The sequence below is a fragment of the Tamandua tetradactyla genome, chromosome 3 (assembly GCF_023851605.1).
Source record: "Tamandua tetradactyla isolate mTamTet1 chromosome 3, mTamTet1.pri, whole genome shotgun sequence".
Taxonomy (NCBI): Eukaryota; Metazoa; Chordata; class Mammalia; order Pilosa; family Myrmecophagidae; genus Tamandua; species Tamandua tetradactyla.
This window is the reverse complement of record NC_135329.1, coordinates 100,570,405-100,585,543: the sequence shown is the minus strand read 5'-3', so window position 1 is coordinate 100,585,543 and position 15,139 is coordinate 100,570,405.

The following is a 15,139-nucleotide window of genomic DNA, read 5'->3' as shown; positions in this document are numbered from 1 at the left end:
CCCTTTTCTGCATGAGATTGTTGGTTCCAATTATCTACCCTGCTTCTATGATTATCTTTTGGGTATAAGGGGCAGATTAAGTTTCTTTTTTGTACAAGTTCCCAAATCAAGAGGAGTCACATCTAGATGGCATTACAGAAATTTAAGAGTTCTGGGCTTTGAGTCTTATACTATAATTTTTTGGGACTTTTATGCCCTTTTTAAGCAAGAATGAATGCGTTTGGGTGCCAAAGGGAAAGAAGTACATATTTGTAAATCAAGAGAAGTGTCCTGGGTAGGTTGTATTTTTTTTTCTCATTTATTGGCTTTCTCCCTGTGAGAGAACAATACATTCTGCTCCTTTAACATCAGGCTTAGTTATGTGGCTTGCCTTAAGAGCCATATTGTGGATCTGTCATTGACTTCTTTCCCACCCTCATGAGAACAGCATATTCTAGATAGGAGCTGCTCCTTGAGCTGGGTCTCAGAATGAAGGACATAGGGAGCAGAGCTGCAGTAAATCCTCATGTGACGTGAAATGTGAACAAAAATAAACCTGTGCTGTTATACATCTCTGAGATTTGGGGATTATGTGCTATTGCTGCATAATGACGTGAAAGAGCTAACTATAGCAGAGCCAAAAGCAGGACCAGAGCTATTGATCTTGGTTACATTGCTCTTTTCATAGCATCACAACCCCTTTCATGGGTTAAGAGTATGTTTAAATGTTTCAAGAAAGGTCATTTTTTTTTAAAGACTATTGCTAGGACACATGTGTATTAGGATATTAATATAGTTGTAAAATCTATTAAGCTAATTTATGACATGTCTACACAGCCAAATAAAACAGAAAATGGAAGCAATCGCCAAACTAATTTTTCTAATATCTTTTGCTTCAGTTATCTAGATATTTAAAGGAAAGCATTTTTTTATTTATTCATTTTCACTTCAGTATTAGGCTCACTTAGTAAAAATGCAATATTAAAATTTTCAGATATCCATTAAAGACCGTTTGAAACAAGGTAACTCTTGGAGTGGAACAGTAAGTAGAAATGGCCTCCTTCTTTTCCCACCTGAGAACTGAGTCCAATAAAATTCTGACTAAATTAACTAGAAAACCTTGCGCAAGGGTCCAAAGGCACAAAAAGTCATTGCATGGAACAGTTTTGAGTTTATCACACATCACTGCCAACTACTAAAAGTAATACTCACAGCAGTACCATATTTTAGAGTCTGACATAGAAATATCATTTAATCACTTTTATTTCACATTTGGATTGTCTTCTTTTATGGAACTATCTTAACCAATTTTTTTCTATGAGCTAATGAGCCTGATGTACCACTTTCTGAATTCTGAGGTAACAGCAATTTAAATCTCTTCAGCTTCAACTGTCCTTTATTAACACAGAAGGTCTCTGTTCTACAGCTGAATCCTAAAGCTGTTTGGGATGAGATTGTATCTTTATAATAAACCATATATGAAAGAAGCATCCATTTGGTTCTTAGAGAGTTTTATTGTAGGAAAAACATAGTCACATATATTCATTTTATTTTCTATCATTCCTATCCAATTCTCTTAGTCTAAATGTGTATTTTCCTCCTTTTACTCTTCATGTTTTAAAATCAAATTGTAGCAAAATCTAATAAAGAATTCCTGGATGTTAGAGAGGAAAATTTTTGTGAACCACTTTCTGAAACCAAAAAAATTTTAAAGGGAATAAAAGGAAGAAAGAAAAGTAAATTATGTACCCCCAGACAAGGGATTTGCCCTAGTATCTTAGTATAATTCTAAAAAGTTAGGGCCTAGATGGTGAAAGACACTGGGCTTCAAGGAACTCAAGTCCTAGTTTGGAATCTTCAGCTAACTAAGGACACAACCTGGGTCAAATCTTTTCACCTTTCTAGGTCTTAAATTTCTCGCCTACAAATCGAAGCCTTTAGATTAGTATATCATTGTCTCTGTTTTGAATTGTGAGCCTCTGTGATAAGTATAAAGAAATTACTTTAGGAGGAGGAGACATCCAGTCTGAAAAGGGGGCTTGCCCGGTATGGGGACAGAGAGACAGGTGAGATGGTCTTCATGAGTTCCAGAGGCACCGACTGCTGTCAGGTTTCTGAAACCTCCAGCATTTAGTCTTAAGATTATTGATGTTACCAACTGCTAAATGATAATGTGGTTCCAAACACTTTTAAAAAATAAACAACAGATCCCACATCTGATTTCATCCCCTCAACCATGTGATATGAAGTGTGTGTTCATGGGCAGAATTTGAATTTGAATTCAGTTCTTCCTATATATAAAGTCCATTCATGAACCAGATGATCTTTAATTCATTTCTCATTTTTCTTGAGTCGGTGTTACCATTTGTAGTCGGCAGAATCCCAAAACGTCTCCCCCTCCCACAGTATTTCCTACCCTAAACCCCAGAACTGTGAAGTTGATTGTATATCATGTTCTGATTATATATGGCAAAGTTGTAATTAAAGCCATTAATCCATTGACTTTGAGTTAATCAAGAGAGATTGTCAGGGTGGGTCTGATGTAAATAGACAAGCCCTTTAAGAATAAAGCGTTTTTATTTGGCTGATAGAATGGGAAGTCTCAGAAATCTCAGTTGTGAGAAGGATTCATGTGGTGTCTTTGCTAGCTTGAGTTTGGAGGAGACTATGTGACTGGAAATGTGCTGAGAGCAGCCCCTTGTTCTCAGTAAGAAAGAGAAATTTCAGTCTATTACATTCCCAAGGATCTGAATTCTGCCAGCAACCTAAATTAACTTTGAACTTGATTCTTCCCCAGAGTTTCCAGGTAAGAGTTTAACCTTGCCTTTACCTTTATTTCAGCTTTGTGAGACCCTAAGCATAGAACTCAGCTAAGCCCACTGAACTTCTGACATATAGAATTATGAGACAATAAATGGGTGTTATTTAAAACCACTAAAAAAAAGTGCCGAAAAATTCAGAAGACAAATAAGAAAATCTATTTTTTTCTAAGTGCAAGGCAACATTTAATGCTCCAAATGGTGCTGGGAATGTATTGTGACTTTTTTTTTTTTTTTTAAGTTCAGCAACCCCTGTTGAAATCTCTAAAGTAACCTTTTCCTGGTTTCATTTTTATTTATTTTTCTCAGACCTTGGATTGTCATCCACCAACCTGAAATGTGTGTTTATATATGTTTTTGTGAAGCACTTTAAAGAAAATCAACCCATTCTGAACATTTCTGAAGAAAATGACCTCTTACCTGCAGAATTGCCAAGGAGTTTGTGTTAAAGAAGTGTTCTTTTCACCTGGAGGCAATTTTGTATATTTTGATTTATGCCCTTGACATGTTTTAAAGGTTAAGAAAATGCTCAGTGTATTTCTTCTAAAGATGGAGTTGCTTCCTCATATATGGCTGCTTAATGCTTAAATATTCTTTAAAAATAATTAGTGAGCTCGGCCTTGGTAGAGAATAGGAAAGTGTCCGGTGACAGACTAGATAGCCTGCGGGTTTCCCATCCTGCCTGGTGCCTGCAGCATCTTCTGAGCAGTGTCCAGTCCTGAGGCGGTCACTGCACAGCGATCCCCTCGACTGATGGCCGCTCTATTTTTGTCCTTGGGAAAATTGGGAAATAACCAGACTTTCCTTTGGACATCTTCAAAAGAAAGTGAAGGCAGAAAAGAAAAGGGATGAACTTCTGACATATAGAATTATGAGGATGGAAAAAAAATGGTAAGCTTGAATTGGTGAATCAACAAGCTTCAGTTTTTGTGTTCAGTAGCATGCAGAACTGTGCTGGCATATATACAACATTGTCAGGGGAGATTGAGGCAGTTTTAGGGGAGAGGGTGAGTTGAGACTTGGAAAGTGAGGCCATTTCTCTTGTGACTCTCTCCCCGTGGAACTGAATGTATCGTTTGACATTCAGGTGAGGTATAATAAGGATACATCCCTCTAAGCCACAGTTTTAGCAGGAATTTACGCCTTTTGCTTGTACAGATGAAAGCTAAAAGGTAGAAGAATCAAGGAGCTTAAGTCAGAATACTACTTTAGGATTTTTGCTTTCTGAGTTTTTGAAAATAAGTGGTGAGTTTGAATGAACTGATATTGGCAAAGCATACCTTGGGGCCAGCTCACACCTACATATCGTTTATTCATTCATCTGTAGATATGCATTTGTGTTACTTCCATGTTTTAGCAATTGTGAATAATAACATTATGAATATCAGTGTGCAAGTATCTGTTTGAGATTCCGTTTTAAATTCCTTTGGGTTTGTACCTGGAAGCAGGAATGCTGGGTCATATGGTATTCCTAAATTTAACTTTTGAACAATTATTAAAATGTTTTCCACAGTGGCTAGACAATTTACATTACTATCAACAATGAACAAGTGTTCTTCTTTATCCACATCCTTTCCAACACTTATTTTCCTTTTTAAAATAGTAGTCATTCTAGTGGGTGTGAAATGATATCTCATTGTGGTTTGGATTTGCATTTCCCTAACGGGTAATGATTTTGAACATCTTTTCATGTGCTTTTTAGCTATTTGTATAACTTCTTAGGAGAAATGTATATTTAAGTCTTTTGCCAATTTTTACAATTGTGTTGTTTTGAATTATGGAATTTCTTTATATTTTCTGGATATTAAACCTTTATTGTATATGTGGTATCCAAATACTTTCTCCCATTCTATAGGCTGTCTTTTTACTTTCATGGTAAAGTCCTTTGATGCACAGAAGTTTTAAATCTTGACCAGGCCCCTTTTGTCTATTTTTTCTTCTGTTGTTTGCGCTTTGGATAAAAGGGCTAAGAAACCATTGCTTAACACAAAGTCCTGAAGACATTTCCCTATATTTTCTTCTAGGAGATTTATAGTTTTGGGTCTTACATTTAGGTCTTTGAGCTATTCTTTATTGATTTTTGTATATGGTGATAGGTAGGTGTTCACCTCCATTCTTCAACAAATGGACATCCAGTTTTCCTAGCACCATTTGTTGAAGAGACTATTCTATCCCCATTGAGTGGTGTTGCCCCTGTTGTCAGAAAACAATTAGCCATAGATGTAAGGACTTATTTCTGAAATCTCAGTTTGATTCTGTTGGACTGTATGAATGTCTTTGTACTAGTACCATGCTGTTTTGACCACTGTAACTTTGTAATAAGCTTTAACATCAGGAAGTGTGAGTTCTCTAATTTTCTTCTTCCTTTTCAAGGTGGTTTTGGCTATTTGGGCTCATTAATGCTTTTTCTTTCTTAAGAAATTGTAGGATTTCGGAAAAATCATGCACAAAATACAGAGTTCCCATATATAACCCTATTATTAATATCTTGCATTGGTGTGGTACTATTAGCTATAGTCCATCATTTACAAAAGTGTTCACTGTTTATATTGTACAGTCCTATATTTTCCAAAAAAATTTATTCTAATAGCATGTATACAACCTAAAATTTCTCCTTTTAACCACATTCATATATATAAAATTCAGTGCTGTTAATTTCATTCACAATGTTGTGCTACAATCACTACTGTCCATTAGTAAACTTTACAATCAACCCAAATAGAAACTTTGTACAGTTTAAACATTAACTCCCCATTCCCACCCCCATCACATTCCCTGGTAACCTGTATTCTAAATTCTGATCCTATGAGTTTGCTTATTCTAATTATTTCATATCAGTGAAATCATGCAATATTTTTCCCTTTGTGTCTGGCTTATTTCACTCAACGTGATGTCTTCAAGATTCATCTATGCTGTGGTATGATCAGAATTTCATGCCCTTTTATGGAGGAATAAAATTCCATTTTATGCATATACCAAATTTTGTTTGTCCATTCATCTATTGATGAATACTTATGTTGCTTCCATCTTTTTGCAGTTGTGAGTATTGCTGCTATTAACACTGATGTACCTTCACAGTCATTTTATTCATTAGTTTGCAACTCTTTCTTTCCTTTCTATTATTTTTATTATTCTTAATAGTATCTGTCTCATTTACCAACAGCTTTGACTCCCTTCATAATCAGGAGCTCAGGTGTGCCATAGTAGCTGCCCTGCCTTGCTTATATATAGGTTACTATATGGCTGCCTAGGAGAACTTGTTTGAATGGATTTCATAAGTCATGGAAGAGTTGCATCAATTGCCAAATTCCTTCTGGGAGCTTCAAAGGGTTGATGACTTTGAAACCCTCCTCATTTAAAGATAAGGCTTTGATACCATATACTTCTTGATAATCATTCTTTCCTCTCTTTTCTTCCATATTTCTCACTCTTCTACCTTCTTGTGCATCCTCCAAGCAAACTTTAATTGCTTCCTTCTGTATATAGTTTGACCACATTGTTTACATTTACATAGTTATAGAAAACTAAGATGCATGGATATTAAAATGCTATAATATGACAGAATGAGAAATTGGTAAAATATGATAAATTCCAAACTAGTCTGCATGATCTTTGAAGGCAGGAACTGAATTCACAGAACCTGGCAAAACTCCAGGCACTTTGTTGGGCATAAATAACCAGTTTCAGAATTTTTTCAGTGTGATTTAGATATTGAGGTTTATGAGATGGTAGAGAAATCATGAGGACATTGGGAATATAAGGTTAGTGCCTTCTGAGAATACAAGGGATGGAAGGCAAGAGAAAATTATGTAGGGAAGGGAGATAATTAAAATGAAGACAAACATCACCAACATTTAGCTTTGATTAGGACCTGTCTTATCAAAAGCATGTTTACAATCTTAATTTTCTAACATTTTGAAGAAATATGGTTATTTACATATCCTCATAAATATATTGTTGGAATATTGTACGCACATAAAAGTGTGATTTTAGATGGAGGAAAACAGACTGTTACTTCATTTACAACTCTAATGTAAGAAGGCATGTGATCATGTGAATGAATTAATTTTGTAAATAGATGCTTATAATGAATTACAAGTAATTATAGAGCAATTATGTAAATTATTAAGTGACAATGAGTTAATATGGCATACATTTATAAGGAGCAAATTATTGTTGAGCTTTGTGCAATACCAATGTTAATTACCAAAAGCTGTATTAGAGTCTGGGAAAAAGAAGCTGTACTAACCCAAGCTTAAGAATATCAGGAGTAAGTAAGAAATATCAACCTGTAGTGGATTTGTGCTAGATATGACATTTTCCTTGATTTTCGTAAAAGGTAAATTGGGTTAGTTTAGCACAGTTTGTTCTTCATGAACCTATGCTATTTCTCAATGAATTTTTGTTTTGGCAGAAATCTGGCAGGGTTTATTAGCTGTCTCATTAAACTGTCCTCCACCTGCTGAAATGAACTTTTCTCAGCTATGAAAAACAAGATCATAGTTATCCACCTATGTGCTTCTGATACGTCTCCCTGTACTCCATGATTTCTCAAAGATTTCTAACATTTCTTTTATGATCAGTTTTATAGATTCTTTAAGTGCCTTGGGTTGTTACTAGTGAGGGCTTGGATACTTGAATTCTTTTAAAGCAGCTATCTGCTCTTACTCTGGCAAACTTGCCAAAATCTTGTCTACCTACCACAGTCCTTAATCTGGCTTTTGGGATTCCCTCGATAACCAGATTTGGTCTACTTTTCATATCTTTAACCATGACTCCTAAGTCTCAAGAGGTTTCTTTCCTAAGGAGATGCATTAGAACTTAGTTCACTAATAAGTGTTGTTTGACAAAACTCTCCACAACTTTTCTTGAATCAAGAGTCAAAGGTCTGGGGGGATGGATTTATAGCAAGCACTGAGTATGCAAAAGGCACATTATTCAGAAGCTTATTTGATTCAAGCAGAAGCCTTTGTGCTAATGAAGAAAAGAAAAAAGGTTGAGAAACTTTAGACAAACCAGATGTCTCAAAATTTCCATGCATCAATTTTATTTACTCCTCTTTGTATGTTTGCTTTTGTAAAACTTGCCTTAGAAATGATAAGTAAGTACTATTGAAAGATGAAGAGAAGTTAGGAGTTAAACAGGTGAGAAATTAGAGAAGGCTGTTTCAGCCAGAGAACAATGTGAAGCCCCCACATGAGAATGGTGTATTGTATTGGGAGAATTAAAAGGTCAAGAAGACTAGTACTGAAAGTAAGGGGAATACTGGTATGGGATGAATCTAAAGATTGGTGTGGCTGATGAAGATAGATTTCTTCGAAGACTAATGATGGTGTAACAATGGGCTCCAAAGCAAGGATATGTCCAGGTTGTGAAAGACTGAATGTAAAATGCAAAGGACCTTGATTTTGTCCAAAAGGCTTTATAAATCTTAAGTTCCTATGCAGAATTTGCCCCCCCCACCTTTGTTTTTACAATGATCACCCTGGAGATAGGAGAAGAAAAACTGGTGGTAGGAAGATACCAAGGAATAGAATATTCATTAGGAGGTGTTTTGGTTTGCTAAAGCTGACAGAATGCAATATACTAGAAATGGAATGGCTTTTTAAAAGGAATTTGATAAGTTGCAAGTTATAATTCCAAGGCTGTGAAAATGTCCAATTAAAGCACTAACAAGAGGTTACTTTCACTCAAGAAAGGCTGATGCCATTCGGAACACCTCTAACAGCTGGGAAGTCATGTGGCTGGTGTCTGCTCATCCTTGTTCCTGGTTCCATTGCTTCTAGCTTCTGATGCCAGTGTTTTCCTCTCTAATGTCTGTGGGCCTTCACTTAGCTCCTCGGAGACACAACTCTAGGTTCTGGCTTACTTAGCATCCCATGGAAAGTCAAATGGCAATGTCTGCTGGGCTCTACCTATGTCTAGGCATCTGCTTTCTCTGTCAGCACTCCAAATATCTGAGTCTCTGTCAGCTCTGAAGCAACTGTTCCCAAGTGTATGCATCTGAGGTTTCTTCAAAATGTTTCCCCTTTTAAAGGACTCCAGTAAACTAATCAAGACCCACCTTGAATGGGTGGAGCCACATCTCTATCTAACCAAAAGGCCATACCCACAAATGGGCACACCGCATTTGTGGAAATAATCTAATCAAAAGGGTTCCCACCTTGCAGTACTGAATCAGGATTAAAGGACATAGCTTTTCTGGGGTACATAACACTTTCAAACTAGCAAAGGAGGCAATTATAATGATCCAGAAGAAAGAGAGTAGGAGTCTCACTCAGTATAGTGAGAGAATGAGGGCACTGGGGAGCCAAAGGAAGTTGTTGTTTTTTTGAACTGAGGACACAACTATAGTTCAAAATATAAAGAGAGAGTAGAAATAGCTCATAGTGAAAGAAAAAGAATAGGAATATATCATTTTTCTAATTTCTTTCTGTTCCTTGCATAGCATTTTAATTTTACTTCCCAAATTCCTTTCACCCTGGATAATCACAGTCAGTGAGGCAATAGTGACAGTGGATGCCACAGCCTCTGTGCGAAGTCCACCCCGCGTGGGAGTTCTTGCCATCCATGGCTGCATGGAGTGCCGTGGGCATGACTGTAGCCCATGCTTGGGCAAGCGCATTTTAAATAAATGGCCAGGGACCATTTTGTATGATAGTGTCCTGTCATTGCAGAAATAATTAAAAATAACCCAGACAAAGTGAGTCTACATGTCTTCAGGCCCAGTAACTACATAGCCATTAAGTCACTTACAGGACCATGTTGGACTCTACTCTGGGGACCTGGAACTGGACTATTAAAAACTGTAAAAGCAATAAGTAAAGGGAAGTCGGCGAATGTCTGAATCATGCTTGAGATAGAATCCCGGCTTTATTGACTGGTGTAGTAATTCCAGAGGGAGATGAATGGGTATTTTTTAGTTAGAAGTAAGAAACCTGTTCCTGAAGAGACTGGTGGTAGGAATATTATTACACTTGCTTTCATAGAAGAGTGAAAGAAAACCCATGATATGGAGGGAAGCAAATGAGTCAAAAGAAAGATTAGGACATAATCCCTCAGTAGCCAGGTAGTAATGAGGAAAGAGGAGAGAGCCGGTGCTGTGGGATAGAAACCCCTCTACAATCCATAAATAGATAAAACCTACTTTTCAATCTTTATTTATTAAGAAAGAATTAAAAGTTTGACAGATATAGACACTACATATTATTTATTCCCTTCCTCATGCTGTTATTGTATTATTCTCTGGTTTCTAGCATATGCTATGAAAGGGCATATCATTTTATGTACATATATACATATGTATATACATACATGTACATATTATATATGTATTTACAATTGTATGCAATATGTACATGAGTGTGTGTGTGTGTGTGTGTGTGTATGTGTGTGTGTGAGTGACCATGGCCTGTTCCAGGGCCTGGACTATGTTGGACCAGGCAAGGTTTTTACCCACAGGTGCTGCCAGCAGTGTGATCAAATATGCCTGTGTAGGAGAAGAGCCCAGTGCTCAGACCTAGAGGGATGTTTCAGTGCCAAGCACAAGGAGTCAACAAAGTTAGTAATATGTCTGGAATGGACTGTAAGATGAGGTGAAGGGAATGGTTTAAAATGGAGTTTATGAATGAGGTGAAAATGTCAAGAGCCTTTTCTTTTCAGAAGACGTGTTTGTGGTGAGGAGGTAGGTGAGGCCTAAAGGGGCAGGGCAGGTTCAGACAATTTGCACACGTATTTGCCATGTGTGTCAGGAAAAAACAAACTAGAGTAGTGGTCCTTAATGAATGATCACCTGGGAGCTTGTTAGAAATGCAGTGGTGGTGGTGGGGGGTCTCACTCCATCTCTAAGTCAGACACTCTGGGAGTGGGACCTAGCAATCTGGGTTTCTAACAAGCCGCCCTGATCTAGAGCACTGTGGAAATAGGCACACTCGTGGGTCAGTGGGTAGGTGGGTGTGGGGCTGTGGTGTTGAAGGGCACAAAGGAAGTTATAGTTTGGGAAGAGCTGAGTTTTGTTTTAGGCAAAATCTGTCTCTTCTAATCATAAGTGACATCTACTTCCCTTCTCCTGACCCCATGAAGCGTGGAAGGGGATATAGTAGGAATCATAGCCCAACAATACCAAGGTTAATAAAGTAGTGTAATGGATTGCCTTCCTTAAGAAATCATCAAGATGGCACCCACTCTATCTTTCCTCCACATTGCTAATGCAATCCATGATTAAATACATAAAAATCCTACTTTGATTTAGCTCTGCCCTGACATCTCAAACACCACTGATTAGTATAATCACCTTGAATGTGAAGTCCATAGAATCCTTAGGGGAGGGATACCTCTCAAATTTTCGCAGCCAAAGAAACACAATAGTTCCTAATTCTTGCCCCTTAACCCTTCAGAAACTATTTAAATATCTCATGGGGGTTCAGTAAGAGTTTCAAAGTACTATTTGAATAATATTAACTTGGAATATTTTCTTCTATCCCCCGAATATTTAATTTAAAGAAATACTGCTTGATCATCAAGATGATTAGTGTTCTCATTAATAATCTAAGATGCCAACATCCGTGTCCTGGTTACCTCTGTGCTCTGCTATTTACTAACTGGGCTTCAGGACCCATAGAACTCATTGCATAATAATCAGTTTGCCTTGCTTTCCTCTGATTCATTAAATGGACTTTGAGGATGCCCATTAAGTATGCATTTCTCATCAACTAAGTGGTTGAAAATGAGGGCCTTTGAACACTTCTAATTAGCTGTATAAAGTTTAGAAAGAAAGTTAACAGAGACCCCAAAAGACTGTTATTTGGAGTTTCAGGCCCCAGATTGCTAGTTTCGAAGGAATGAAAAATCAAGAGTGTAGTTTTGTTCCCTGAAGATCTCTTTGAAAAAAAAAATGTAATAAAAGGGAGTGCACTGTTTACAATAGTTGTCACATTGTGGCTAATTATTGTTATTTAGGTTATCTCACTTGGAGACCTGGAGAGTGATGAGTAGCTTCTGTAAACTCTGTAGGCCTTTTCAGAGGCATCAGCCAAGGGAGGATTAACATCTAAGAAAGATTTTTATAGTACTCCAGAGTGGAAAACATTTTTTTCTTCGAGAAAAGCAACTGCAAAATCAACTTTTACCTACCTTCAGGGATAGAAGGGCCTTAGCAAGAGCACCAGAGAGTCATTTGAGGGGGGGGTATTGAAAAACTGGATCAGCTTTCAGAGGTGTTTTCTGAGAATAAAAGTTATCAACTTTGGTCATACATTGGAACAACCTGGAGAGTTTTGGGCAGGTACTTATATCTAGACCAATTACATACAAACCTCTGGTGGTGTAGCCAAGGTATGGTTGTTTTTCCTTTTTAAAATTTTTTTTCTGTTTCTAATTGTATAATATAACATATGTACAAAGCAAAGAGAGAAAAAAGTAATAGTTTTCAACATACTCTTCAACAAGTAGTTACAGGACAGATCCCCGAGTTTGTCATAGACTACCATACCATCATCTCAGATTTTTCCTCCTAGCTGCTCCAGAATACAGGAGGCTAGAAGGAATAAATATTTTTTTATCATCACAGTGAACTTTTATTTCTTTTTTGTGAAAAATAACATATATATTAAAAAGCAATATATTTCAAAGCACAGCACAACAATTAGTTGTAGAACAAATTTCAGAGTTTGTTGTGGGTTACAATTCCACAATTTTAGGTTTTTACTTCTAGTTGCTCTAAGATCCTGGACACTAAAAGAAATATCACTTTAACGATTCAGCAATTATAATCATTTGTTAAACTCTACATTCTTTGCATAACTCCACCACCACCTTTGATCTTTCTATCCCACTTTTTAGGGGTATTTGGGTTATGGCTATTCTAACTTTTTCATGTTGGAAGGGTCTGTCAATAATATGGGGTAGGGAGAGGGAACTATCTGATGTTCTGGAGAGGCTGGGCCCTCTAGGTTTCAGGGTTCAGGGGCCCATCTGGGGGTTGTAGGTTTCTGGAATGTTACTCTAGTGAATGGAACCCTTGTGGAATCTTTTATTGCCCTAGTTGATCTTTAGGATTGGCTGGAATGCTTTTGGTTGGGGTTTGGTAGGTTATGATGGGTAGCAATGTCTAACTGAAGCTTGCATTAGGGTGAGCTCCAGAGTAGCTTCTTGCCTTATTTTAACTCTCTTTGCCACTGATACTTTATTGGTTATATTTCTTTTCCCCTTTTTGGTCAGGATCGTTGATCTTATGGTGCCAGAACCAGACTCATCCCTGGGAGTCATTTACTATACCTTCAGGGAGACTTTCACTCCTGGATGTCACATCCCACATAGTGGGGAGTGCAATGATTTCACTTGCAGAGTTGGGCTTAGAAAGTGTGAGGCCACATCTGAGCAACAAAAGAGGTCCTCCAGAAGTAACACTTAGGCATACCTATTAGTAGGCTAAGCTTCTCCACTACATACATAAGCTTCACAAGAGTAAACCTCAAGATCAAAGTCTTGGCTTATTGATTTGGGTGTCCCTAATGTTTGATACAGTATCAGGGGTTTCCCTGGTGGTAAGGTTTACTAGTTCCATATTTTTTCTGCCATCCCTCAAGGGACTTAACCAACATTTTTTGATTATCTGCTTAATATATTCTAGGATATATCCAGGCATTACATTAAGGTATTCAGGATTAAAGGCCCTCATTCTTATTCTGGGCTCCTTGTGTTTTAGTTGTTCAAATGAGCTATCAGACAGATTGAGTTAGATTATGTGCTACAGAGAATTTAGATTCCAGACAGAATAAACCTTTCTCCCCTTGGCCTCAAAGAGCAGGTGTGATTCTAAAATATAGACAGTGTCTTCCTTACCAGTGTGTTTCAAATTACCTTAATCCTGTCCTGATCAGCTTCATTCTTATCTTTAAATACCAGGTTATACATATAAAAAATAGCCTCTCAAAACCCAGAAATGATAATTACCACTCTGGACTAAATGTGTCTGCTATAAGAGTTTACAATCTAGGCCCCTGTTTTCTTATAAGCATTTTCTAAAGGAGACTATATAAAAATTGTTCTTTCATTTCTGGCTTGTTTTGCCTCACCAAATGTCCCACAGGTTCATTCACATCAATGCATACTTCACAACTTCGTTCCTTTTTTGTAGCAACACAGTATTCGATCATATGCATACACCATTGTTCACCAGCCTACTTCTTCATCAGTGCATCCTTCAGCCATTTGCATTCATTAGGCATCATGTAGAATGCCCAAAGTCCACCTTCCATCAACACTCTCAGTTTTAGAGGTGTGGGTGCTTTTTAAAAGACCCTTTCATATGATTTGAACGGGCAGCCAAGATGGAGAACTATCTCCTTAGGATCTGCTCCTCACCACTTTTTGGCCTTCCAAAAAATGTTGGGGCCTGTTTGGGGTCAAGAAATGTTTCTTCCCAGTTCTTATTCATAAGAGAATGATTGATTCTCTATTATTTTTGAACATTAGCAGAAATTATCTATAAAACAGATGATTAAAATTTTTTTATTATAGCTTTAAAAAGTCTTCCAGTAAAATTCTGCATAAAGTTTGTATTCAGACTAATCCAATAAGCATTTATTAACTAAGTATAGAGATACATGATTATTATTTTTTTGGAGGTATAGGGGGTAGGCTACTTACCTTGAGACAGGCCCTCAAAATGTAGGAAACAGAGAGAGTTGTGTGTCAACTCTAATTATGAAATAACTGTTTTGGGCTTCTTAGGTTTTCTTTAACACCTTCAGGTTTGAAAGATTGGTTTAGAAGTATCATGGACTATACTGTTAACTGGATAGAGGCTATCGCTTGGTACCTAAATGCTTCAAGTGGTTTTCATCTGTGGTTCCAGGTACCATATTTATAATGTCTAGTGGAATTCCTAAACCTTAGTAAACTGGTCTTCAACAGAAAATCAGTTCTTTTTTGCAATCAGCTAAGGGAAGTGTCTTCTGCAATGAGTGATACTTAATCTAATCACCAGAAGGCTTTTAAGGAGGATTCAGTAGAGACAATTACTCTTTTTGCTTCAGCCTGTCAGCCTCTCCTGAGAGTTTGTTGAGGACCTTCATTGGAGTTGCCAGTTCGTGGCCTGCCCTACAGACCTTGGACTCTACATCTCCACGGTTACATTACATGCTTTTATAAATTTTATATTTACAGATGTTTCCTGCTGATTCTGTTTCTCTAGAGAACCCTAGCTAATACACAGAGCAAAATTTCACATCCTGCCTCCTCTCCAAACCTAACAGCTGAATCTCTTAAAACCTTGAAGAAATTTATCACTATTAAATAATTAAGGGTGTGCTTTATTGTCTTGTCACTTAAATATTACT